The sequence below is a fragment of the Malaclemys terrapin genome, chromosome 2, assembly GCF_027887155.1.
Source record: "Malaclemys terrapin pileata isolate rMalTer1 chromosome 2, rMalTer1.hap1, whole genome shotgun sequence".
Taxonomy (NCBI): Eukaryota; Metazoa; Chordata; order Testudines; family Emydidae; genus Malaclemys; species Malaclemys terrapin.
The window spans coordinates 85,442,168-85,469,546 of record NC_071506.1 but is presented as its reverse complement, the minus strand read 5'-3'; the positions used below and the strand labels follow the sequence as shown (position 1 = coordinate 85,469,546).

Sequence of the window (27,379 nt, the reverse complement as noted above, 5' to 3'; positions counted from 1 at the left end):
CCTGTTAACTTAAATGAGGCCAGGATTTCACCCACTGAGTTTTCAAGATTTGACCTGTTCCATTGTGGGAGGAAGGGTCTTGTTTGCTCATGTAAAGTTATTGGGTGTCAAATATTAGACTTTACTTTGATTGCTGACACAAGTTAGATTATCCAGAATTCCTATTAATTTCATTAGACTTTGATTAGGCTCTTCTTGAGCAAGAAATAGAGAAACAAGATCTTCAAAAAAAAATGATTAAAACTCTGCTGTTCAGAAATGTGGGTTTCGGTTTTTTTCTTGTGAAGAATTCTGTTTCAAGATAAAAATATCTTGATTAGTTCTAGCGATCAAGATATAGTAAATATTTGATACGATAGTTTTAAATAAGCAAAACAAGATGCTTACTTGCATTGTATGTAACTTACGTTAGCTCTCAACGTTCCAATGCTTGGAAGGATTTTTATTGGTAAATGGCCAGTTTCACTGTACACCCTAAATTGGAAAAATATTTCCATCAATTTTATTGAATTCTACAGATGAGCAAAGAGAAAAATTACTTCCTGAATACTTACTAAACTTTAAGGATATTTACTTTGTATATTTTGGTATGTGATGTTGACAGTTTGTGTGTTAACATTTAAAGCTTTAACTTCATCTCAATGTCTTTCATTAAATTGCCTGACTCCTCTTCTCTTCTCCCCCAAGCCCATAATTTCCAGCACCTGGGAAAAGTTAAATAAATAAAAAATGCTTAAAATACTGATATCTATTGAAATTATAAAAAATCTAATTCTGCCCAGCCTATTATCGAGAACGAGACTATTAATATAGTGAAATACTTGTTAAATTTGGTAACTATCAATTCCTGCCTCAGAGTGGAATATGCATTGGAAAAGTTGTTTGGAGGACAACTGCATGCTTGCATAGCTGCTTCTTTCCACTATGCTCGGCTGTAGCCAGCAGTCCTTCATTTTTATGCGCTCGCTCGCTCTCTCTCAATACTAAATTAGCAAGACCATTTTAAGTTGAAGTGAAAGGGTGATAAACAATTTTATATAAACTCATATTTGTTTCTTGTTTATAGCTGTTGGTTCTAGTTCTCAGAAGCTGTAACATGGGATTATTAAGTAACAGTTAAAGATAAAAGGGATTGCAAAAAGGTCTGTTCATCTCAAGGGGATGTGGAAAAAGAATTTAAGGATGATAATATTTTGTAGTACTGAAACAGATACTAGAGCTTCATGGAAACCATTCAGATTGCTGTTGAAATGGGTACCCTGAAAATTGGGCTTTAAATGGGTTCACAGCAAGTGAATTAATTAGCCATATACAGTAACTCTCCACTTAACGTCCTCTCGCTTAACGTTGTTTCGATCTTATGTCCCAGCTCCATTACAGAACATGCTAGTTTAAAGTTGTGTAATGCTCCGCTATAACATTGTTTTGCTGCCTGCTTTGTCCACAGCTGGCAGCCCTCCTATCAGCTCCCTTACGCGCGCCCCCTCCCGCAGCACTTCCCGTCCACCAGTGGACCCCACAGATCCACACCTTCCCCCTGCTCCCCCCACCTCTTGCCCACGGCAATCAGCTGGTTTGTGGCGTTCAGGAGGCAGGGGAGGGAGGGGGAGGAGCAAGGACGTGGAGTAAAGGGAGAGGAGGTGGAGCAGGGGGAGAAGAGGTTAAGGGTGGGGCCTTGGGGGAAGGGGTGGCATGGGTGGGCCAAGGGTTGAGCCCCCCGCCCCTGGTGCTTGCACAGTAGGGAAAGCTGACGCTGCTGCTGTGCAATAAGCTTCTCCTAGCCTACAGCACCTTCAGCCTCCTTGCCTGCCTCATTGTCTGTTGTGCCTGTTTGGGGTAAGGCAGGGGCACCTCCCATTGCTTCATACTCAGCAATGATGATTGTCATATTAAATTGTTTCTTTAAAATTGTTTAAAATGTATATAATGCCTTTTGTCTAGCAAAAAAAAATTTCCCTGGAACCTAACTCCCCCCCCCCCCCCCCAATTTTCATTAATTCTTATGGGGAAATTGGATTTGCTTAACATCGTTTCGCTTAAAGTCACATTTTTCAGGAACATAACTACAAAGTTAAGTGAGGAGTTACTGTATTTACATTTTCTAGTCATTATTAGCCTGATACAGTTTCTACTGTAGTCAGTGAAAGTCTTTCCAAGATAAGATCCCCCAAAAATCAAATGGGGGGTGAGGGGAGAGAGAGATGTATTGTATTCAAATAAATGGACAAGTTCTCAGTGCAAACTATGAAAATCAGAGGACAAAATAGAATTTTTCAAACTTAAAGTATTATTTACCACTTATTTTGTGGTAGTGCCTAAAGTCCAACCAGGTCAGGGCCCCATTGTGCTTGACACTCTAAGAGCATGTATAAGTGACAGTTCCTGCCCCAAAGAGCTTGGATATGTGCAGGTCCAATAAGTTAGCTTAACATGGCTGCATATATATGCAATTATTTTGCCCTACTGGGAAGTCAAGATTTATAAAATGCAGGCTTATTACATTAACTTAAATTTTTTAAAAAATACAGTTGTTGATTCTAGATTAACAAACTGTACCACTGAACATGATTCATCCCCCAACTCCTCCTTTCCATCCTGAGTTAGTTTTTCTTTTGCTGGCAGTTCTTCTTGTTGTACTGTTTCCACCCAGTAGGACAGCTGAAGAATTCCCTCCAAGAGCTAGTAATTGCCCTTCTCTGGATCAGTCAGTCAGTGAGTCCTCTAGAAGTGCAGCTTTACTATCAACTATTTCACACATGCAGGCTCTTGTGGTCTGGATTTTGGACTATCAAGACATTTCAAATTGAGATTTTTATATTCTGCAGCACAAAGCTGTCATTAATAAAGTTTACTGATCTTCTTCTACCTCTCAGTTTAATCAACCACTCACTCCTTTCCATTTCTACTGCGCCCTTACAGAAGCCTCTCAAAGTGCTTTACAACAGTCATATAATCCAGAAATGTAAAAAGCTAAATCAAATAACTAGGCTGAGAAGGAAGATGGAGAAGGATTCATAAAGGAAGTGCATTGAATGGGTGTCTGATAAATAGGCTTCATAAGATAAATACACAAGACCCAAAGGATAGGAATCATATCCACCGTATAAGCAAAGTCTTAAAAAGTGAATGGAGTGCCCTGATAAGCATGGGCCAAACCACTGGGACTTAAGGGGTTTAGATCCTAAGAGATTAGAAGATAAGATAACATACTGCACAGTTGTGTAATAGTAGTATTTTTCTGCTAACTGCTGTGTTCTGGGAGAGTCTATGAAGTTCTTTTGAATATGGGAATTATATGATGAACACTCTCTAACCCAGCAAGTATGCTGTCTGATAAATTCTGCACTAGCTCTAGACATGCCATAAAACTGCAAAGTAAGAATTCTATGGGTCTAGTCTAAAGGAAACTGAGATATGAATTTAACATTTTGGTAAATCACTACAGGGAACACAAATTTTAGCTTTAAATGGATTTGAGGAGGTAACTGAATAAAATAATCTTGTGGATGATATGGGCTTTAAAAGAGAGCTCGAATCACACAAATTTCAAGATCCTAAAAATTGTTAGAACAACAACAGAGGGAGTCCAGCACCAAAGGAAGCTATTAGTTTTAATCTGTGCACTTAAAAAATCTTGTGCTCTTATGTGTTTAAGATTGAAAACATTTTGAGGACATTTAAGATGAATATTAGGTAGTTGTATAAGAACGTTAAACCTTTCACTGAGATTGCAAAAACTGAAGAGAATATTTTATCCCACTCAAATGGCATATTTTTGTTTGTTTTAAAATTATTTTCCAGATTGCACCATTGCTATTCTTACATATTAGTAAGACAGTTTTTTACTGATGAACTGAAAGATCAATTTTTGAGATTTGCTTTAGGATATATAAGGATTGTCTTCAAACTTGCCTTTTCCTTCTGGATGACTTTAGCAATCTTTGAAGGAGGATCTGGAATGTGACCTCACAGCTGGATGTGGAAACCTGATCTGGAGCTCTTGCTAGCATAAGACTCCACAACCCCTCTCCATTCAGTTCATGCATCACTACTGACACATTCCAGGTCCTTCAAAGTTTACCAGGCTCTTCCAGGAAAAAGAGAAGAATGGTACTGGTTGTGATGTTGCACTCTATATGATTTTATGAAAGTATGCTGATGAGTGTGAATATAATGTAACTAAAATATGCTTCATGCAAAAGGTTTCTTGTAAGGCATCATTACAGAGTTTATAATCTACTGAGTGTGGTCATCCTATTTGTATAAATGTACAGGGCCACCCAGAGGATTCAGGGGGCCTGGGGTCTTTGGCGGAGGGGGTCCTTCCACTCCGGGTCTTCAGGGCACTTCGGCGGCGGGTCCCAGAGCAAGTGAAGGACCCGCCGCCAAATTGCCGCGGAAGAAGCCCTCGCTGCCAAATTGCCACCGAAGACCCAGGGCGGAAGAAAACTCTTGTGGGGGCCCCTGAAAACTCTCAGGGGGCCCCTGTGGGGCCCGGGGCAAATTGCCCCATTCCCCCCCCCCCCCCCGGGGCAGCCCTGTAAATGTATCACTCTTGTATCTGAAACTAGAAATATGAAATCTAACTCTGAGGGCCTACTGTAATTATGCAAAGTGTGGGCCATTAATTGTGGTTTGGAATCTTGATAGCTCCCATCTACTAGGACAATTGATTGTGGATGGCTCTGTTTGCAGGTAGGCATCCCTGTGAGTCAGGCTGGGAGGAATGAAGGCTTGGGGTCTTACAGTGACATGTGATCATGTCACCTGAAGTGGAATCCATCTTTAACCTGGTGTTTTTCCCAGTGATGAGCTGCCAAAATATGAACAACCGGTTCCCTCCTCCTCACCCCATGAGGAGGTCGTGCCCCCCCCCACCCATGCCCCATCCAACCCCCCATGTTCCTTGATACCCCACCCCTGGGACCCCTGCCCCATCCACCCCCCTTCCCTGTCCCCTAACTGCCCCCTGCCGTCCCATCCAACCCCTCCTCTCATTCTTGGTGGCCCCCCAGGACCCCTGTCCCATCCAACCACCCCTTCTCTCTGTCCCGACTGCCCCTGGAACTCCTGCCCCTGACTGCCCCCCACTGCTCCATCCAACACCCCTGCTCCTTCCTGACTGCCCCCCCCCAGGACCCTTGCCCCTATTCGATTCCCCTGTTCCCTGCCCTCTGACCGCCCCAAGTCCCAACCTTAATCCACCCCCCCGCCCTCTATCCAACACCCCCTCCCTACCCCCCTTACTGCACTGCCTGGAGGTGGGGGCCGGGAGCTGGGGGCCGCGGGCCGGGCCGGAGCCTCGGGCTGGGCCGGAGCCACGGGCCAGCCCAGAGTTGAGGCTGGGGGCTGGAGCTGGGGGCCAGAGCCGCTGGCTGGCCCGGAGTTGGGGGCTGGGCCGAAGGTGGGGGCCGGCCTGGAGCCGCTGGCCAGCCCGGAGTCAGGGCCAGGAGCCGGCCCGGAGCCGCTGGCCGGGCTGAAGTCGGGGTCCGGCCCAGAGCTGCGGGCCAGCCCACAGTTGGGGCCAGAGTTGCTGGCTGGCCCGAAGTCGGGGTCCGGGCCGGAGTAGCTGGCCGGCCCGAAGTCGGGGACCGGGCCAGAGTGGCGCGGCGCCTGGAGCCCTCCTCACCTGCAGGAAGCTGCTGCTTCCTTCTCAGATCTCCCAGGTTTCCCGCTCGAACAGCTGATTCGTGGGAAGCCTGGAAGGGGAGCCTTCAGGGGAGGAGGCAGAGGCAGAGCCGGAGCTAGGTGAGCTGGGGCCGGAGGCAGGGCAGGGAGCTGCTGGAGCTTTTGTTAAATTTAAAAGCCCTTTTAGAACGGGACAACCTGTTCTAAAATGGCTTTTAAATTTAACAACCGGTTCCTGTGAACCGGTGGGAACCGGCTCCAGCTCACCACTGTTTTATCCATTGGGAAAGGGTGGGAACCCAGAGGAACAAAGGATTCCCGCCTTATGCAAAAGATATATAAGTGGGTGGAACAGAAAAAAGGGGGCAGCCATCATGAGAAATCCTCTAGCTACCACCTGAGCTGGAACAAGGGCTGTATCGGGGAAAGGATTGTGCCCAGACTAGGAAGGCATCCAGTCTGTGAAATAAACTTATTGAAACATCTCTGAGGGTAAGATTTTTATCTGTATTCAGTTTTATTATTGTACTAGGTTTAGACTTGCGTGTTTTATTTTATTTTGCTTGGTAATTCACTTTGTTCTGTCTGTTACTACTTGGAACCACTTAAATCCTACTTTCTGTATTAAATAAAATCACTTTTTACTTATTAATTAACCCCGAGCAGGTATTAATACCTGGGAGGAGAGGGGGCAAACAGCTGTGCATATCTCAGCATTATAGAGGGCGAACAATTTGAGTTTACCCTGTATGAGCTTTATACAGGGTGAAACTGATTTATGTGGGGTTTGGACCCCACTGGGAGTTGGGCATCTGAGTGTTTAAGACAGGAACACTTCTTAAGTTGCTTTCAGTTAAGTCTGCAGCTTTGGGGCACGTGGTTCAGACCCTGGATGTGTGTTGGAGCAGACTGGCATGTCTGGCTCGACAAGACAGGGTGCTGGAGTCCCAAGCTGGCAGGGAAAGCAGGGGCAGAAGTAGTCTTGGGAACTGCCAACTGATGTGCCAAGGGGGTTTCTGTGATCCAACCCGTCACACTAGTTTTCCTAATGCAAAACAGAGGGGGAAACTCCTTGACACCATCTTTATACATCATAAAAATTGAATAATGGGTGCAAATATCTTACACTAAATATTTACACACATACAACATAGTGTTAAGAAAAAGGTTTTCATTCTGCAATTATTGACTAAGATCCAAGAAGATATAAAAATCATTTTATTAATGGTATTTTTCTGAGGAACAGATATCCCCCCCCCTCCACCACAAAAAAAAAAAAACACATGAAGAATAACTTTCTTAAGCTGAGATTTGTGCAATAGTTATTCAGTTGTACCTGTATTGTTAAATCACCGCTGTTAGCCCCCAGGTCTCCTACTGCCCTTGGTGATCTCTCCAATGGAGATGCTCCATAGCTAAGGCTACTTAAAATGTAATCAGATAATCACATTGGTTTTGTTATTTCTCTGTTGGCTTCTGTCTATGTGGTAGGGGAAATACGCCACTTGAGGCAGCTGTTTCACAGCCACTTCCTTCCTATGACCCCTTTTTCCAGGCAGGTTTTTTGTGAATGGGGAAGCAAGAGCTTGGCAGTGTCTGACGGAACAACTCTGATAGTAGCCTTTCCCCTCGATATGGGTCATCTATGTATCCTTCTACCCCTTGGCCATGCAGGACATAGGGGAGCATAGGAGGGTCTTACTCTGAAAGCTATTTTCTTAATCCTAGTTCATGTCTTTCGCTCATTTGTGTCCCTGCTTCATTTTTGTAACTTATCATAATTCTTAAAACTATAGATTATCTTCTGCCCGGAAAGATACAAAGAGAAAATAAAAGTGCATTTGGAACCAAAGATGAAATGGTATTTTGTTGCCAGCCAGGTGAAGTGAAGGAGTGTATTTTCTAGTAAATGTAGACCAAATGAATTCAGGGGATGGAAATTCTGATAGTCTGACTTTCAGCATTGAGATCTATCACAAAAAATAAATTTGACTTTGTAATACCATACCATACCATACTTTCCTTGTGAGGAAAATACTTTTGTGGCTATCACATCAGATGATTTCTGCAGTTCATATGTTCTCTTAGCAGGATATAAAAAGTTTGAAATAAAAAGCATCTTTCACAGTGTTTACCCCAGTTTTTCTTTTCTGTATTTGGCACTTTAAGAGTTAATTAAATTGTTGTGAATTCTAATTTCTTTTGTTAGATACACTGACATTTGGTTGACACTTTGCTACAAGAGATTGCAGCAATTGCTTGTTTCCTCCAAGTAACTTCATGGGTCAAGCTGCCTGACAGCAAGAGAATCTGATAAGTGCAATCACTTGATAAATGCTCAGTCTGAGGAGACAATAGTCTTGTCTGTCCTACTGATGAAACCATTTGGGGGAATTTGGTTACAGCACTGGTTGTAATGCAAAACACTGTTAAAAGCAAGATTCCATTTTGCAATATACACAGGATCTAACTCTGATTTTAAGAATATGTTAAAGTTTTGAAAATAATGGACTTCTGGCAAATAAGAGGAAAATCTGTTTTTCCCAAACTCAATACTCTGTCCACATAGAGTATGAATATCTTTTGTTCATAAGCTTTTTTCAGAAATTAATGCTTTTTAATTACATGTATGTGATACCAATCTAGCAAGGCACTTAAACATATGTTTAAACTTTAAGCGTATGTAATCCCGTTGACTAAGTTACACATGTGCTTAAGCATCTTGCTGGATCAAGGCCTGTGTCCGCAATATTGTGCGACGGGGTGGAAAGGCAGTAAGTGTTACTGTCCATTTAAATTTCCAGTGGTATAGCTAGAAAGATAGAATGCACATTGCAAATTAGTGGGGTTTCGATTCTGATTTCAACCTAAGGAGCTTCAAGCATGGAAAGTTATTTTCTTTATAGTCATTGGAATCTTGTTAATTTTATTTCCCCGTTAAAAACGGACATAAAATGCAGACAGTATTTGAGATTTAGGACACCTGTTGCAAATGTTAGGAGAGCATGTTAGGAAAGGCCTTCTGCAGTTCAAGTTTGCCTAATGCTTCCTAGCATTAGGCAGCTTGTGACTTTTTTGACAGATGAGGCACAAATCACTAAATAGCCATTTCCACCCCTGCCTGCTGTATAATTTAAAAGTGTACCTTGTTTATAGTGAAGCAGCAGCAGGTGGGCCCAGGAGCTGCAGCTGCCATTGCAACCGAGGCTGGCATCAGGTGCAAAGCATGAGGGAGTTCAAGGAAGGGGCTGGGAAGGTGCAGCCCCAACCTTACCCTCTGTAAACCTCTTGCAGCCTGGCCTTAACTGTTACAATCTTGTTGTGGCCTCACCAAGCAGTGGTTACCACAGCAATTCCCTGATAAAGAGACTCCTGGGTTGGTAAATTGCCACGGTAACATGGCAGCTTCTTAAGGCACGATTAGCTGTACCAAGATCAGAGCCTCACACAGCACTACCTTCTTCAAACTTTCTGACATTGCATTTTGCTATTGGAGAGAGAGAGTTGTGACATTCAAATCAAAGCATAGTTTGTCCTTAAATCTGTTCATATTTATCAATGAAATACATTTTACATATTCTTTATTTTGTAGCTTTGGGGAATTCTTGGTTCGGCTGTGCCTTGCTGGCCTGGGCTGATGAGCAGCCCCTGGTAGGGCATGTAGAGGGCAAGGGAAGGTAGAATAAATGTAAGAGACAGAGATGCCATTTGGATCCTTAGCGTTTTCAGCTGTTTGGCAACATGGTATTATATCTGTTACTTTCCAAAATCAGTCATCCAAATGATTACGTACAGACTGACCTATACCTGGCATTTGATAAGTAAACAAACCATGGTACTGAATTTATCTAGCCTAGTAGTTGGGGAACTATTATAAATTAAAAAGTTTGCATTATAGGAAGCTGTTCATCACTGTCATTTATTAGCAAAGTATAAATAGGTTTTTGTTTTTAAAGTTTTGAGAGGTTATGGGTGTTGGGATTCAGGTCTTTATAGATACATAGGACACACAAAATTATTAAAATACCTGTAACTGATGAGAACATGAGTTATTGGACTGCAGTTTAAGCTTTTGGGGAGCAGGGAGAAGCTTAAAATACTCTTTGTTCTCTTGGAGTAATGACAAAACCCCTTAAATATCATGACTGAATAGGGTTAAGCTCTAGCTGTATTTCAGTTACAAAGGAACCTGACTGATGTATTGAATCTGTTTTTATTTAGGGCTGTCAAGCGATTAAAAAATTAATCACGATTAAAAAAAAATTGTGATTAATCGTGCGATAATAGAATACCATGTATTTAAATATTTTTTGATGTTTCCTACATTTTCAAATATTTTGATTTCAATTACGACACACAATACAACCCGTACACTGCTCGCTTTATATTGACATTGTAAGTAAGAAGTGGGCAGCATTATCGCCTGTAAATGTAAACAAACTTGTTTGTCTTAGTGATTGGCTGAACAAGAAGTAGGACTGAGTGGACTTATAGGTTGTAAAGTTTTATTTGAGTGCAGATCTGTAACAAAATAATCTACATTTATAAGTTGCACTTTCACGATAGAGATTGCACTACAGTGCTTGTGTGAGGTAAATTGAAAAATTATTTCTTTTGTATATGATTTTTACAGTGCAAATATTTGTAATAATAATATAAATGAGCACTGTACACTTTGGATTGTGTTATAATTGAAATCAATATAATCAAAACATTTAATAAATTTCAATCGGTATTCTATTTAACAATGGGATTAAAAGTGCAATTGCAAATAATTTTTTTAATCACGATTAATTTTTTTAGTTAATCGCGTGAGTTAACTGTGATTAATCGACAGCCCTAGTTTTTATTATTTATTTCTATTGCCGTAGCACTTAGGTGCTTCAGTCATAGACCAAGTCCTCATTGTTCTATCCACTGTACAAACAGACTGAAATCACGATCCCTGCCCCAGAGATTCCTAACATTCTTCTTGATGAGAAGACTGTTCTTTTGGGTGTGTTGCTTTTCCGTATCTCACAATTCTAGGACACTGACGTGTATTTTACTGAAATGAGATCTAGAGAGTTACTTGAACCTGGTCAATGTCTCTTTATTTCTCCTTCCTCACCAAACATGAGGATAAATTGGTGTGTGTGGGGGGGGAAGTAAATGATCTAAGCTGAGAAGAATGATGCAAGTGTTTTGCTGCATTCCACTGGACTCATTTTTGTTTGTTCCTTGCATACCACTTGCATTCCTTCCAGTCAGTTAATGTGAATTTGAAAGTGAAACAAGCTACAAATTGAATTGAAGGAATAGTATGAATGTGAAAGACAATGCTTCTTGAGAGGAACTAAGATGCTACAAACATAAACAAGGGTCGAGTGGAACTCCTATTATAGCCAATGGGAGTCTTTCAGTTGACTTCAGTGGGAGCTGGATTAGATCCTGTGAACCTGATCATTCAAATATTTAGGAATGCAAGTAATGTTGTTGATTTGATCAGTCCCACTTATGTCCAGGGGACCGCTAATATGAATAAAATTAGGTGTCTAAGGGCAAGCCTATACTAAAGCACTACATTGGTGCAGCTGGTGAAGATGCACTAGGCTGACGGGAGAGCACTCTCCCGTCGGCATAATTGCTCCACCTCCGTGAGAGGTGGAAGCTAGGTTGGCAGGGAGACCGTCACCTGCCAACATAGCACTGGTGTGGATAGCATTTAAGTTGATGTAACTTACGTTGCTCGCAGGGAGGGTGTCTCTTTCCCACCGCTGAGCGACGTAAGTTACATTGACTTAAGTGGTAGTATAGACCAGTCCTAAGTTTTTACAGGATTTAAACAGACTGGGTATATGACTACTCACATTGTGTTGATTTAGGGCCAAGTGAAGTCCATGGGAGTGTTACTGGCTGGGCTCACTGGTAGCCTTGCCTAGTGGTTAGGTCACTTGCTTCCCACTTGCCCTGCCTCCAATGTCTAATTGGTAATTACTACCTCTGTGATGGTCTGCCTTTTGGTGGGTCACAACGGGGCCTCCAGCCAGATCACCAATTTAGTCCTGCCCCTCTCTGGGGTAATAGAGTCCCAGGGAATACATAGGGTCTTATGCCCTCCTGAATTCCTTGGTTCTTAAAGAGACTAAAGAAGTGAACCAGTACATAATAGCTATATGTCTAAATAATCTTTTAAATTCTCTCAGGCAGCAAGTTGCTACAGGTATGAAAATGACAAAGGGCAATGCTGAATTAATTACAGTAAGTGAATCCTTACTCAGCACTTTAATTGCAATAGCTCTCGGGACAGACTTACTGGTTGTTCCCTCAGTAATCTTAAAAGGATGGTTTTGGCTCTGGGTGGGAAGGCAAGACCAATTTCAGACAATTTCATGTGTCCCTTGTATAACTCCACTGAAATCAATAAATTTATGTGAGGGGTAAATTTGACCTATTGAATCACCAAAACTGACATATTTATCTACTGTATGTCATAGGTATGTACATATGGCATCCTAGAAAGTGGTCTGTTCAGTTAATAATACACACAGCTTTATTCCCTAGAGGGCATAAGGCCTCTTCGGTCAAGATCCAGGGATCAGGGTACAAAAAAGAAAAATCCCCTTGAAAAGATGTGTACTTCTGATACTCTTAAAGAGAGGGGAAATAAGTCAAAAATAAAAGGAGCACAAAACCAAATTTAATAAATGCAAGATTAACCCTTCTTGGAATTCATCCTCTAATGCAGGGGTGGCGAGCTATCGCCTGGGGGCCACATCCAGCCCTTCAGATGTTTTAATCCAGCCCTCGAGCTCCAGCTGGGGAGTGGGGTCAGGGGCTTGCCCCAGTCCATGTGTGCTGTGGCTCTGCACGGCTCCCGGAAACAGCGGTATGTCCCTCCCTCCGGCTCCTACAGATAGGGGCAGCCAGAGCGTTCCGCACGCTGCCCCTGCCCCAAACACCACCTCTGCAGCTCCCATTGGTTAGGAACTGTGGCCAATGGGAGCTGCAGGGGCGGCGCCTGTGGACCAGGCAGCATGCAGAGGTGCCTGGCCACGCTTCCGCCTAGGAGCCGGAGGGGGACATGCCACTGCTTCCGGGAGCTGCTTGAGATAAGCATTCCTGCCCCAACCTGATCCCCCTCCTGCCCTCCAAACGCCTCAGTCCCAGCCCCGAGCACCCTCCTGCATCCCCAACCCCTTAGCCCAAGCCCCACCCCAGAGCTTACACCCCTAGCTGGAGCCCTCCCCACCCCTCACCCTCTGCCCCAGCCCAGAACTCTCTCCAGCACCCTGAACTCCCCATTTCCGAGCTGGAGCCCACACCCTTTCCTGCACCCCAACCCCTAATTTTGTGAGCATTCATGGCCCGCCATACAATTTCCATACCCAGATGTGGCCCTTGGGCCAGAAAGTTTGCCCACTTCTGCTTTAATGCCTCCATTGCTGAGAAAGTTTTATATGACTCTCTAAAAAGATGGTTGCCACCTATTATTTTTGACTGTTTAGAAGAATAATTAAAACTTTAGGCTACATGAGGGATAGCTCAGTGGTTTGAGCATTGGCCTGTTAAACCCAGGGTTGTGAGTTCAATCTATGAGGAGGCCATTTAGGGAACTGAGGTAAAAATCTGTCTGGGGATTGGTCCTGCTTTGAGCAGGGGTTGGACTAGATGACCTCTGAGGTCCCTTCCAACCCCAATATTCTATGATTCAATGAAAACAGGAGCTTCATATAATCTTGAAAGACTATAAAGCACTTGAAAGAATGAGGTGTTTATCCCTCTTAATGCAGCTTTCAGAGAGTCAATACACTCTAATGGAACAGCAGCCCAATAAGGACTTAAGATAAAATATTAGTTATCTATTGGTAATCCTGGGCCTTGAAATAGACACAGGTTGTGGCTGGGTTCCATTTCTTAGCACATCCTGATACAATCAATGGTGAACTACACCATTTGATGTTGTATAGCACTGGGAGACAATAACTGTTAAGTTCTATTACCAGTTCTTCCAATGACTCATGGCATATATATATATATATATAATATATATATGCATGCCAATATGACCATTGTGAGAAAAGATACAATTGATGACATAATCTTCATCATAACAGATCTGTTTGTTGTTGTAATTTTGTTTGGCTAACATGGTGTATGTTGTTTTTGAATTCCTTACATTTTGTAGCCATATGTATTGAGATGAATTTGAGGGGGGAACTTGATATCCAGAGTGCACATCTCACCTTGAACTTTACTTACAAAATTTATCATAACTATAATATTAGCTTAATATAGATGTGTAGGTTTTATATTTGCGTAGAGAAGGAAGGAAGTACTAGAAGGCTCCTTCTAACTTCCAGAAGTCTTACTTTCATTCATTGTCGCACAGTGATCATTCTTAATTATTTGAATTTTGTTTCATTGCCATGCAGAAGGCTAAGCTGCATGAGTCATGAGCAGAAGCTTGCTTTTAATAAACTGAAAATATGGGAATAAAATCAAAGTGAACCTGAAATTGTCTGACTGTCTAGACCTGTAATGTCAAAGTGGTATTTACTGAAATTTACTGAATTGTCTTACTAATACTCTTATAGTACTTTCAGTTTTCCTAAGCGCTATGTCTCAACTAATTAATTGTTTAATGGGAAAATTTACTATTTAAGAAAAAAGGTTAAATAGTCACATAACTGTATCATGGGAAAGAATTGCAAAAGTATACTTTGGTTTTGATAGTGATTGTTAGTGCTCCATGAAAGAGAGAGAGAATGGCACTGACGAGAGCCATACATAGTATATTTGGGTACTACGTTGCTGATCCTGAAAACAAGCATGTGCATAACTTTACCATCAGTGCGACGACTCACATCATAAAGTTATGCACATGCTTAAATATTTGCAGGATAAGGCAGGAACTGTGCAACCTTCTTTGCATAACGCACTTCGAAGCATGGATCTCCTTTTGAGCGGAAATTGCCAATTGTGACTAATTGTACCAAATTGTAGTGGTTACTGGAGACAAACAGATGCTAATATAAAACTATTAAACTAATTTTCATTTACTACTGACACCTACATTTTAAAGACAAAGTGGGTGAGATAATATCTTATATTGGACCAACTTCTGTTGATGAGAGAGGCAAGTTTTTGAGCTTACACAGAGCTTTTCTTCTGGTCCAGGTGACCTGAAGAAGAGCTTTGTGTAGCTTGAAAGCTTGTCTCTCTCATCAACAGCAGTTGGTCCAGAAAAAGATATTACTTCACCCACCTTGTGTTTATCTAATATCTTGGGACCAACATAGCTACAACAACACTGAATACCTAGATTTGAAGACTCTCCAGTCTCCAGAGGTAAAAGGAGTGATCTGGGGTCTCTTCCTAGTGCTGCCTAGACCTTGGGTCTGATTCTTCTCTCTCATAATTGAACACTGCTGTAACTTCAATCACTACAATGGAGTTATTCATGATTAAGGCTACGTTTTAGTCACAGGTATTTTTAGTAAAAATCACGGGCATTAAACAAAAATTCATGGGCCCGTGACCAGTCCATGACTTGTACTATATAACCCTGACTAAATCTTGGGCAGTGAGGGTGGCCAGGGGTACTGCAGGGTCTCTGGGGGAGGGGCAGCCTGGGGGCGCCGCTGTGCTCGGGGAGGGGGCTGGTGGAGCTGACAGGCTCCCTACTTGGTTCCTCATGGCTCCCCCTTAAGCGGAGGTGCGACCAGACAGCTCCACGTGCTGCCTCTGCATCGGCTCCGCAGTTCCCATTGGCCAGGAACCATGACCAATGGGAACTGTGGGGGTGGTACCTATGGGCGGAGGTGGCAGGTGGAGCTAGGAGCTGAAGGGTGGGCACGTTGCTGTTTCCGGGAGGGGGTCCCCTGAGGTAAGCACCGTCCAGCACCCTCCCACACCCCAGCCCTGAGCCCCCTCCCACACCCAAACCCCTGCTGTTGCTGGGGGCACGGCGACCCAAGAATGCCCCAGCAGCAGCCTGTGCGGCTGGCCCAGGGGCTGCCTGAGCTGCTCAGGCGGCCGCTGGGCGAGCTGCTCAGGCGGCCGCTGGGCTAGCCGCACTGGCTGCTGCAGAAGTCATGGAGGTCACGGAATCCGTAACCTCGGTGACAAACTCACAGCCTTAGTCATGATTTACGACTGGGTGGGAAGGGAGTACTAGAGCTGGTTGAAAACTTTTCAACACAACTATTTTCTGTTGGAAAATGCTGAGCTGATGGAATTTAAACATTCTGCGGAAATGTGGCTATTCCATCAAAACTTTTGAGGAAAATGAGGCAGGGAGGCAGACTGGCTGGCCCTGTTCAGGATGAAATATTTTGCAAAAATTTGAATTTTTTTTGGAAGAAAGGAAATTCTGCTTTCCAGCCAGCTCTGGTGGAGACCTTTTTGTGAGGGCCCTGGGAAAATCACAAAGACCAATGTTTTCAAAAGTGGCCCAATCCTTTGGGATGGGGAGGTCTTTAGCTTTTGGGTTTGATTTGAGACTCTTTAGGCCTGATCTTCAAATGCTCAGTATCTCTGAAGTATCCTTTGTCTTCCACGGGAGTTGTGAGTGCTTAAAAGCTTTGAAACTCAGGCCCAAGAATCTCACGTTTCACATCCAAAGTCCATGGCCACTTAACCTCTCTGTTGCTAAGATTTCTCATTTCTAAAATGCGGTCATAATATCATCCTCCCACAAGTGCTGTGAGCCTACATCAATGTACATAAAGCCCTCTGAGCTCCTCAGGCCTTGTCTACACTACAGGGGAAATTCAATCTAAGCTATGCAATTTGTAGCGTAGCTGAAATTGATGTAGCTTAGATCTGCTTACTGCGGGGTCCCCACTATGCGATGTCAATGGGAGATGCTCTCCCATCAACTCCCCCTACTCTTTTCAATCTGGTGGAATACAGGAGTCCACGCGAGAGCAATCGATTTAGCAGGTCTTCACTAGACCCACTAAATCGACTGCTGATGTATCGATAGCTGCTTGTAGATCCCACAGTAAGTGTGGACAAGCCCTCAGATAGAAGATGCTATTTATCCAGAAGTGTTGGTGTAAATCATAATTGAGGCAAATCCATCAGCGGTGTTATCAATGGACTATATTAGTTACTTTGAAGTGCTGATGTTCTAGTGGCTTTACTGTGCTTAAAAATAAAGGTACCATGTTTCTGCAGAACAGAAATAACAGCTGCAAAAGGTTAACCCAGTATATCTTATGCATCTTTTAAATGCTTGATACTTCTCAAGTCTTTGCGCTCACTTTAGAGATTCAAGATTTGATTCAAACTGATTGTCCTTTTTTCACAATTTAAAAAATCAAATCTCATCAATTCTAGTGTATATTTTAGCTGTCAAATACTTTCTCCTGCATTTCACAATGATTTTTCTGAGTTCCTGGTTGAGAACAACATATAACTCTTGCTGTTTAAACTGCATGTCTTCTCTGAGTTGATGGCACACAATTTCCCTTTGAAGAATCTCTCTGTATTATGCATGTTACTGTATGCCAGATCAGCTGAATGGCAGTTCTGCATATAGGGCGGGGAGGGAGTTCTTTGATTATTCTACATTGGATAGTGTCTGCTGCTCTGTTTAATCAGAGAACCTAGATCGCCATTGCATGCTGTCAGAACCCTCTTTCTCTTTCAAGTCCCAGAGACACTATTAATTAAAACAGTTTTCTCCCCCTGCCATGATTCAGGTCGGGGCAAGATCCCCAGTTTTGGGCCCCAGTCAGCCCCTCAACTTCCACTGCCTAAATGGAGAATAAACCTAGCTACTACTCCTACACAACCCTCTCACTCTCCAACCCCACATAGGCCCCCCTACATTCTAGCACAGCAGCACTGCCAGTACTCAGATCTGGCATCAGGATCTTCTTGGATCCAGCTATTTTTGGCCCTTCCTGTGCATTCCACTGTCTAAACACAGAACAAATTTAGCTGTTCCTACTCCCACCAAAAAGTCCAGAAATCAATGCCTCTAAGTGCAGTGCTGCAAAATTCCAAATCTGGATCCTGTCAGATAAAATGTGATCCATATTATTCTAGTGTACTAGGAAAAACTGCACATGTACTGAAGTTAGATGGTAAAGTTAGAGGAATGCAGCCCAAAAACTAGCCAGATCCAGGTGTTAACTTAGCGATTTGGGTAGAATAGTAGAAGCAAAATATAATCTAGTGTTGCTACAATTTCTGGTTTATGGTCAAAAGTTGACAGGCTCCAGAGCCTGGGTCTGTCTGTTGTGATACTGTTGAGCTGCAGTGTAGGAGGGTCGATTCAGAAGGTGTGTGAGGAGCAGCTTCTCCTGGTCTCTCTTTAGACAGTGAACATTGTGGGCTGGGGTGGGGGGAGGATCCAGGTGATGAGTCTGCAGGTTGGTCGCGGCCTCGGCGTGCAATGATGCTTAACGCTCTAGGTCTGTGTTTGTGCGCGGGCGCGCAAATCGGAGTCGCTACACTTGATCTCCCAGCAGTGGTATTTGCACGGAAAGGGGCAAAATTTGGGCAAGATCCAGCCGGGTGCAAGGGACAGATCCGAGGTGTCTGCTGCGCGGATTACACTGGGATACATTAGGACGAGGGGTTCCCCCTGGGATCGGAGCCTCGAAGCGCCTCTTTCTCCATGTAGACAGCGCGGGGTGGGGCTGCTGAGCGCCAAAGCCGGCCGATTCCGGCGGGATCCAGCTTTTCCCGTTTTCCGCGGCGAGGGGCTTTTTGAAGGAGCCTGTCTCCACATTCCTGATTTGCTGGATATTGTGGAGGGCTCGTCCTGGGCTGGGCTGGGCTGCTGCTGACGCGTGGCCGCGGCTGCTGCTGCACGTCCCTCTGACGTGTTGGAACCAGACCTAGACCCAGCAGAGACCCGGGCTCCAGCTCGCTGCTGCTGCTGCGCCGGTTTGCCAAGGTACCTTTTCCCGGCACCTCGCTTCGCTTCCCCCCTGGCTGCTAGTGTGGTTGCAGTTTTCTCTGCTGGGGGCGGGCGGGCGGGGGGATCTGCTCAGGGTCTCCGCTACCAGGGGCGTTTTTACTATTTTTTTTTTAAATCTCTTTTCGAGGAGCCATTTTAAAGTGATCAGTGGCTGGTGACGGGGGGGAACTAGGGCGAGATCTGCGTGCAGACCCCTGGGTGTCACTTGCCCCTTCCCTCTGCACCCCTGGAGAGCCGCTCGGATTAAAAAAAGCCATTGACCCGCCTGCCCTCCAGCTGCTGCGGTGCGGCTCGCCAGCCAGCCGCTATTCCGGGGCCTGGCTCGGATGGTCCCGTTGCTTTGATGCGGTTGTGTCAGCAGGAGGGGAGGTGTCTGATTGGGTGCCGAGCTGCTGGGTTTGCTGCTACTGCCCGGGATCTTCCCGCTGACAGGCTGGGAAAAGCCTGGACTGGGCAACGCGTGCCAGGGGAGCGGGCGAGGGTGCCTGGGGAGGGGGCGGATGAGGGGTGTTTATACAAGGCATTTTTTTTCCTAGAGGAAACTTCTCTTTTATACAGGACAGCAGCGCCAGGGCGCCTGTGGGGGAAGTGGGGTGCGTGGATTGGGCTCTCTTGTAATGGCCCCTCCATAAAGCCCCCAAGCTGGGCAGCCCCCGGTAGAGTTGTTCCCGTTCACCCCCTTGCGGAGCACAGCGGTGTGCCAACTGCATTGTTTACCTGGCTGGCGGGCCGTCAAGGGGGGTTGTTGCGTGCATCGTGTGAAGCCTGATGTGGTGGCGGGGATGCTTTTGCGAGTGAAGAGGGTTGGGAGTTAATTGTCCAGCTTTTTTTCCCCTCTTGAAATCGGTTAGGCTCTTCTTGGTGCGTCTTCTTGTGGCGGCGGAGTTACTGCTTGTTGTTATCTGGCGTGTCCGTCTCCCCCCCCCCCCCCCCCGAGCCCCCTCCAGCCCGTGGCTTCTGCAATGCGGTGGGTGTGGTTACATAGTAAATTGGAGCTCTGGACCTCTGCAGTGGCAGCGCTGTCTCCGCTCCTGTCTTTAACGTTTCCAATTCCAAGGTTCCCTCCGGTTTCTCTCGGCTGCACACTGGGCTGGCGTCTTAAGTTGGGGAAGAGAGGTTCTTGCGATCGAAAGGGAAAGCTCAGGGGAAACAGATGGTATTAATCAGATGTGCGGGATGGGGGGAGGGGTGGGAGAGAAATAAAGGGTCAGACAAGTTTTGCAATCGTGTAATTTGAGTACTTGTGTTTTCAGATGTGAATCCTGGTAGCCTTGGGTTGAAGTGTGTACTTGAAAGATGTTGCAGTGATAGATGTGTGCATGTACTTCACCGCAACTTAGACAGCAAGGATAAACCAGGTGGGCTAGAAAGTTTACAGTGCTGCCATACAGTTACAGTATTTTCATGTGTAGTTACAGAATTATTCATATTTTGGTTTTACTCGCTTTAATGGGGAGTTTGAGGGTATTTTGTGGGATTTAAAAAATAGAAGAGGGAGTGGCTCTGGTAATAGGTTCTGTATTAAGCTGAGAACAAGGTATGTGGAGAAAGAAGGGATAGCCGGGAGGGGTATTTTTAATTGTTTTAATTTTGTCAGATATACAATTAACTTAAAAATTTACACTTCCATAATAATTAAAGTCAGTAAAATCAGTCTTTTGTAGTTTCTTTTTATTTTCCTCTCAACATCATCATTTTATTGAAGTAATAGAATGTAATGAAAGACTAGCATTACTCTGAATATTACTTCTGAATATGTGCCTAAACCTTATTTATACTTGAGGCAAAGATGTAACACACTTGCTAAACTGAACTTTGTGCATCACTTTGAGGTAGGAACAAGCAAAAATACTTATTTAACTTGACTTGTAAGTTTTTTAGGGAGACGAAGTGAAGAATCACAGGTCAAAGGTGACACTTTCCATAGTACTATTATCTCCTATGTGGTGAACCATTTACATAATCCAGTTAAATAATCCAGAAATAAAGTAGGTTTTTTCACTCTTAATTTACTGTTTGACTTTGGTTAAGTTAATATAGTGCATTGTGGCTTGTTTCAATAAATATGGAAGATAATCTTTAAGTACAATATAAGAAGCAAAGCTAATCTTCCTGTGTCACTTAATTGGTTAAAATCATTGTGTGACAATTTGCTGCATCAGTATTTTTTTCCTTCATGTTGTTGTACCAGTCTCCTTGGTTGGGAAATCTCCACTCTGTAACATGATGATGACATTTGCACATCAGAAATAATATAGTGGATGGAAAGAGGGGGATCACCACATTAGAGTGAAGAGCGATTGCAAGTTTATTCTGTATGATTCCATTAGAACAGGAAGGCTCCTTGTGATTCTGTTCTGCTACAGTCCTGTTCACTGCAGTGGTGAATGATTAGTACCAGAGAACATTAGCTTAAACACATTGAAATATTTTAATGTATCATACTTTATTTTTATTTAATACACTAATACAGCCAACACTGAATCTCCCTTCACCTAATTCATCTTACAGTGGCGTCCCCTTATTAAAGTGATGTTTAATGATGCAAGTGATGTTTTTCTTCTAAAGGGTTAGCCAGTATTATTGGAAACTTGACAGGTACATTATAAGAGCTCATCTAATGTGAGTCTGCCTTTTATTTACTGCTGTGGTGTAAAGGCTTTGTCTTTGTCGTGAAGAAGAGAGGGGGTGCATGCCCAGAAGCAAGGAGAACTGTAGCAATGAAGTCATTGCGCTGCCTTGTGTTATGACATCACTCTGGCTCAAGGAAATGAGGGTGGGGCACTGAAAATCAGACTGTCTGAACCATCTTTGTTTTAACTTTGTGTCTACTAAATGAAAGACTGATGCAGCCTTGCCTTAGGAACTGCAGCACAGCTGTTTGCGTTTTTTTTCCAAAGGAGGGACAAGTAGAGGTGAATCTAAAGATTGTGTGTGTATATTTACAAATAAAAAGAGATGCGGGTTTTCATCTATAGTGGAAACCTGCAAAATACTTATCCTCGCTGAACAAAAATTTCCTCTAACAGGTATTTGTGTGAGGACTTTGTTTGTTTGAGGGCTTCATTGTTTTATAAATAATGTGACTATTCACAATCAGTTTGGTATATGGAAATGTATTCATTTAACATATTTTTATTAGGTATATTATATGTTTTGGTGTATTGGCAATGATGTATTCCTTGTTAACATTTATGTAAAATGTCTTCCGTGTATTTTAAGTATTTATTTTGATTTAACTAACAGTAAAATAGAACTGGAAATGGGGTATTCATTCAGTGGGTAGTATTTAAACTTGATTCATGTAATTCTCATGTACCAGTAAATGGTGGTATATGACAGGAAGGAACAATTAAAGAATTTTTCCAGTATGTTACAAAAGAACATTTGGTTCCTAAGATACAGTGTATATATATGATACAGCGGTATCGGTTACTACACTGACAACATACTCAAAAGTACTTGCTTTTACAACCATGAAGTTTTTTTCCTTTTGAAATACAGAATATAGGTCTAATTCTGCAAGTACACGTGACTAACCTTGAGTAGGTCCATTGAAATCAGTGCGGCTACTCATTTAAGTAAGGATGTGGTTCTTTAAATGTAGATGACAATGTTGTGGTATATTTTGTTTCAGGATCCTATTTATCACATTTTATACTGGCAAGACATTCCGTTACTGAAAAAATATTTGAATTTTCAGTGTGTTCTGGTAGGGCTTTGACCTCCCTTTAATTTAATGAATTGGTGATAAATATGAGTATAACTGTGAAAAATGTGGTTACTTCCCAGCTGCACTGAGAATTGAGTGATGGGTTCCTGAATAGGGTATGTTAATTCTCTAGGTGGATTGTTTTATACTAGATATGCAAGTTGTGGAACACACACAAAAGTCTACAATTATGGAGAATAATATAAGAATGCTAAATGAAAATAGATTTAGAAAAGGGTAGTTAATCACTGAGATGTTTACTGCAGTAGCAAACTTTTTTAAAGACTTTATAGTTATGAGCAGGTTAAAAAAAATCCTGAAAACTGTCTAACGTTGGAAATAAATTAACTTCTAACCGCTTTTTTTTTTTTTTTCAATTTGTGGTGATGAGGGAAATGTTGACTGATTTCTGAAATTAGGTATTTAATATATACTCCTGTGTTCACTTGTATAAACAAGAGGTCTGGCTATAGTTCTGATTCCACAAGCTTGTAACTAAGAGGAATTGTATTGATTTTTCCATATTATCAGAAGGTTCATATGTGGGTCATAAAAGGACATGAACACTTCCTTAAGCATGGCTTCCATTTCTTACCCTGGCAATGGACCTAGCACTTCAATTATCTAGTGAGAGACTCCTAGATGTGTAATAGGAAAGAGGCTGACCTTCCAAAGCTCTTGACATCTGGGAGCAGGAACAACTTGGGTAGCGAGAAGAAATAATAGCTAACCTATCCGTCTGCCTTCAGTAAGAGAAGTCCTGCAGGCTTATTGCTCCTGCCCCTGCCATTACTAATGGTTGTCACTATGGGCATTAGTGCAGAGGAACCTCAGGAGGAATGTGCAGAACTGAATGGCTGGGAAAAAAAACGGAAATTGGGTTACAGTATTTGAGACAACTGAGTTAATATGAAGATAATGTGGAAATGTCTGGATGCAGATTCAGTGTTTTTCTCCTTACAAATACTGAATAAATAAACTCAAATAATTGACTTTTTTTCTTTTAACCTAAATTAAAATTTAATGTTTACATTTTGCCTGGTCGTTTATTATTCTGTGGTCACCAGAACTAAATGATTATATTTAATTCTTGCTTTCATGAACATTCCATATCTTAGCCTTCTAAATCACTTGTGCCTTGCTTTGGGTGCAGTCAGTGAGATACAATGTATGAAACGTGCTACATAAATAAAATGAGGCCTGGTGAGTGTTTCCTGTCTGTAGGGTGCTTATATGAAATATTTGTTTTCACTTACAGCTGTCAGTCTTCCACCACCCTCTCCTGTACAGATTGTTCATTTTGAAAGCACTCTGCTTTACAGAAAGACAGTCATTTTCCATTGAGTTCTTAATCCATAAAATTTGAATCCCTTTGCAAGATGAGAAACCATAGTAATAGTAGTAGTAGTAATTGAGTGTGTGTGTGGAGGGGGGGGTAGAGCTGTGTTGGGGGAAGAGAGAGGAGGGAGGAAACGGGGGAGGGAGGGGAAAATTGTCCACCAGATGTCTGATCCCACTGTGAAAAGGTTTTCATTTATAGGGTTAAAAAAGAATGTAGAAACCAAGGGGACTTGGTGTGAGGGAAAAAGGGCTAGAAGAAAATTAAAAGCATATGTGATCAGTATACAAGATTTTAGGGGGAAAGAACAATTTAAATGAATGTGTACTGTTATAAGCATATACAAGTATTTACACACGTGTAATGTGTGTCTGTGTGCAGGCACTGTAACATTGATAAATATAATAGCATCCATAAATGGCATTAGAGGAAGTCTATGAAACTCTTGAATGGAGTGGAATGAAGTTGAAGTTCCTGGTTAAGCCTGAGTTAAAAGCTAGACAGACTACCTTAGTACAATATATGTACATTGTGAAGTAGATTTGGCTCTTAATAGAGCATTTTTTTCCTAAAGGAGGTGGTCAGTGACAGCTGGAGCCCAGAATAGCTGGTGGGAATGTGGGGAACAATCTCCCTGCAAGGAGCTTATATTTTTCAAGTGGAAAAACTGACACACTCTGGTCAGTGCGGGGGGGTGGGTACAGGGAGAGGGGTGTTGTTGGGGATGAGGGGGAAAAGGGGTACTGTCTTTTCTCTTCTTTCCTACCCATTCTCCATTTCAAACTGGAGCACTTCACAGTTAAGAGCAGGATAGACAATAACAGTATATTTATCATTGTCAGTCATCACTGTTGTCTCCTAGTCCCAATCTCTTCCCCTCAAATCTAGCTCTTACTTTACCAACTCCTCACTCCACCCACACCACCAACTGACCTACAACTTAATTCACCAACTGACTTCTTCCTTGCAGAATCAACCATGCCAACTAAATCCATCCCCTCCTGAGTCAGAACCTCTCCAACCCAACCCCTATGGCTCAGGAACACTCCTCACCCTCCTTACTTAACCTCTCCTCAGCTCAGAACCACACCCTCAGCTCTTAATCCTTTCCCATCGGACAATCCTCAGAGCAATCCCTACTCCTGCCTCACACCCCAGGTTAATCATCTTGACACCCCTCTCAGAAATCCCATATTTTGTGCTGGGTCTGGAAAAGCAGGAGCAGAAGCAGCAGGGAGAATGAGCGTGCAATCTGAGGTAGTCCCTATTCCTTGCTCATTTTCTCCTCGCACTGCTGAGTGCAGCCTACATGCTTCAGGCCAAGAAGTCCCTGTGGAAACCACATGTATTGCAGCCTCAATAGGCTGGAACATGTCCAGCACCTGCTGTGGCAGCACGTGGTACAGAACCCTGCAGCAAATCAGCCACACAATGCAGTTGTGACAATATTGGAGATTATTTATGTCATTGGTCCCTGGTGGGGGTGGTGGTGTCTGGTCCTCATGAAACCAGGGGCAACTGTAAATGACACCTTACTGTTTTCTTGGGTGTAGTGGTTGCAATCAAAAACGTTAGTTAAAAAGACTGTAATGAACTCACTGAAGAGAAGGTTCTTGCAGACCCAGGAAAAATGTTTTAGACTGACTCAGGGCCAGATTCCTGCACCCTCACTTGTGCTGAGTAGTACCCATCGAAATCAATAAGCCTACTTATAGAGCTAGGCGCTATTCAGTAAAGTAAAGGCATCAGAATTTGGCCCTGTGAATGTTAATTAGTTACACCGAGAGTTTCCCTAGGGGTTCTGGAGATGGTAAATTCTACTCATTAGGTGAAGTAATCAGAGAGATTAGCATTTTTGTTGAGTTATTACTGTTCAACTTTTTAGAAGTTGATAGCAATAGATCACTTTAAAAATTACCTTGTATACCTAATTGTCTTTCCTTTTCTTCCTTTTTCCTTCATGCTGATATGGTTTTGTTTGTTAATAGCAAGGAGCATGGATTTAGAAAAATTGGCTAGTACTTCTGCTCTCACCCAAAAGGGAGAACCTCTCCCTTCCCCTCCCATTATTGTATGATTACTTTCTGTACTTTTCCTGACCAAGAGTCTGGAGTCAATTTGAAATAAATGTACATGTTAGCGAATAGCTGTTTTATAATGGAGGGTTTTTGTCAAGTTGCAGTGTTGTCATCCTCTTTGATTTCCATTTGTCAGCTCAGCAGTTGCTATGGGGCCGAATTTCTATCTTCATTCAGTTTCTATGGTCTAGTATTTGCCAAGTGTTCGACCATGACTCCTTGGCATGCACTTGGAGGGCCAGACATGCCTTTCGCTAAGTGGTCACCGCCGCCAGCTACTCCAACTAGATTTGGTGAGAGTTGAGTGAGTTGCCAGCACCAGCTGCAAGCAAACCACCCCTTATGGGTGTGGCTATCTTCTATGCAGAGGTATTACCTGTTAAACTCACCCCATACACCCCCATGATGCAATGATCTTCAATAAGAAAAGGCATAATTGGAAGTTCAGATATAAAAAGGTGATGTATCTGAATAGTGATAGGATTATTATTTTTATTATATCTCATTGTTTGTCTCACTGTTTGACTGGAAGTCCTTGTGTCCTAGGCACTGTATGCATAGTAAGAGGCAGTCCCTGGTAGAGCCCTTCAACCTGACCTGAACCCAATGGGACCTGACTCCAAGTGTCAGGTCTGGGATGGGTGGGGCGGGAAAACAACTGGACCATCTTGCTGTCAGATCAGCTGTCCTTCTCCTGAGGTCTGTGTAAGAGGCTGAATGCCTCTGCTGGCCACTACCATCTTGCTGCACTTTGTGTGAAGTGAAGCATGTGGGTGGAAAAGTCACAGCACCCCTCACTCTGTGAAACATTACTGCTGCTGTGCTGACCCCACAGGTAGGGGAGGACAGCTGACCCCATGGACAGGAGGAGCCGAACTCACAGGCAAGAGGCAGCAACATTGACTCAGATTCCCGGAACGGGTTGGGAAATTTCAGATCCTCTTGGACTGAGTGGACTTGGGTCGGGCCTAATTAGACCTCTAGACCCTGGTGCAAAGACCTTTTGATCTAAACAGGTAAGACAGACAAGGTGTGTTTACACTGCCATTAGACACCCTTGGCTGGCCTATGCCAGCTGTCTTGGGTGTGTGGGGCTGTGTAATTGTGGTGTAGATGTTTGGGCTGCAGCCCAGGGTCTGGGACCCGCCCACCTTGCAGGGTCCTAGCGCCCGGACTCAGGCCCAAGTTTGGACATTTACACTGCAATTGAACAACCCCTTATCCTGAGCCCTACCAGCCCAACTCAGCTGGGAATAGAACCCACAGCTCTTGATTCCCAGTCCTATGCTCTATCCACTAGACCAGAGGTAGGCAACCTATGGCATGCGTGCTGAAGGCGGCACACAAGCTGATTTTCAGTGGCACTAACACTGCCTGAGTCCTGGCCACCAGTCCGGGGGGCTCTACATTTTAATTTAATTTTAAATGAAGCTTCTTAAACATTTTAAAACCTTATTTACTTTACATACAACAATAGTTTAGTTATATATTATAGACTTATAGAAAGAGATCTTCTAAAAATGATAAAATATATTACTGGCACGCAAAACCTTAAATTTGAGTGAATAAATGAAGATTCGGCACACCACTTCTGAAAGGTTGCCGACCCCTGCACTAGACCAATCTGACTCTCAGCCAGTAGTCTTGGGGTACCAGGGGCTTGATTAACCAATATGTTACTCCAGTGTTGTGCTGGTGTAGTC

The 27,379-nt window shown here is 43.3% G+C and overlaps 1 protein-coding gene across 24 annotated transcripts in view; it reads left to right on the top strand.

The window, feature by feature from the left end:
• The window catches only part of EPB41L3 (erythrocyte membrane protein band 4.1 like 3), a 195,793-nt gene that overhangs the window by 49,990 nt on the left and 118,424 nt on the right, over positions 1 to 27,379 (top strand). For 4 of the 24 annotated variants that reach the window (XM_054017398.1, XM_054017394.1, XM_054017411.1 and 1 more), the window contains exon 1: positions 18,312 to 18,523. The exons of 1 other annotated variant lie outside the window; for it this stretch is intronic. The gene's annotated coding sequence lies outside the window, so the exon portion shown is untranslated. Of the gene's footprint in view, positions 1 to 18,279; positions 18,524 to 19,565; positions 19,704 to 19,800; positions 19,906 to 27,379 lie in introns of those variants that run through there. 19 more of the 24 variants (XM_054017400.1, XM_054017402.1, XM_054017401.1 and 16 more) reach the window with 14 other exon arrangements.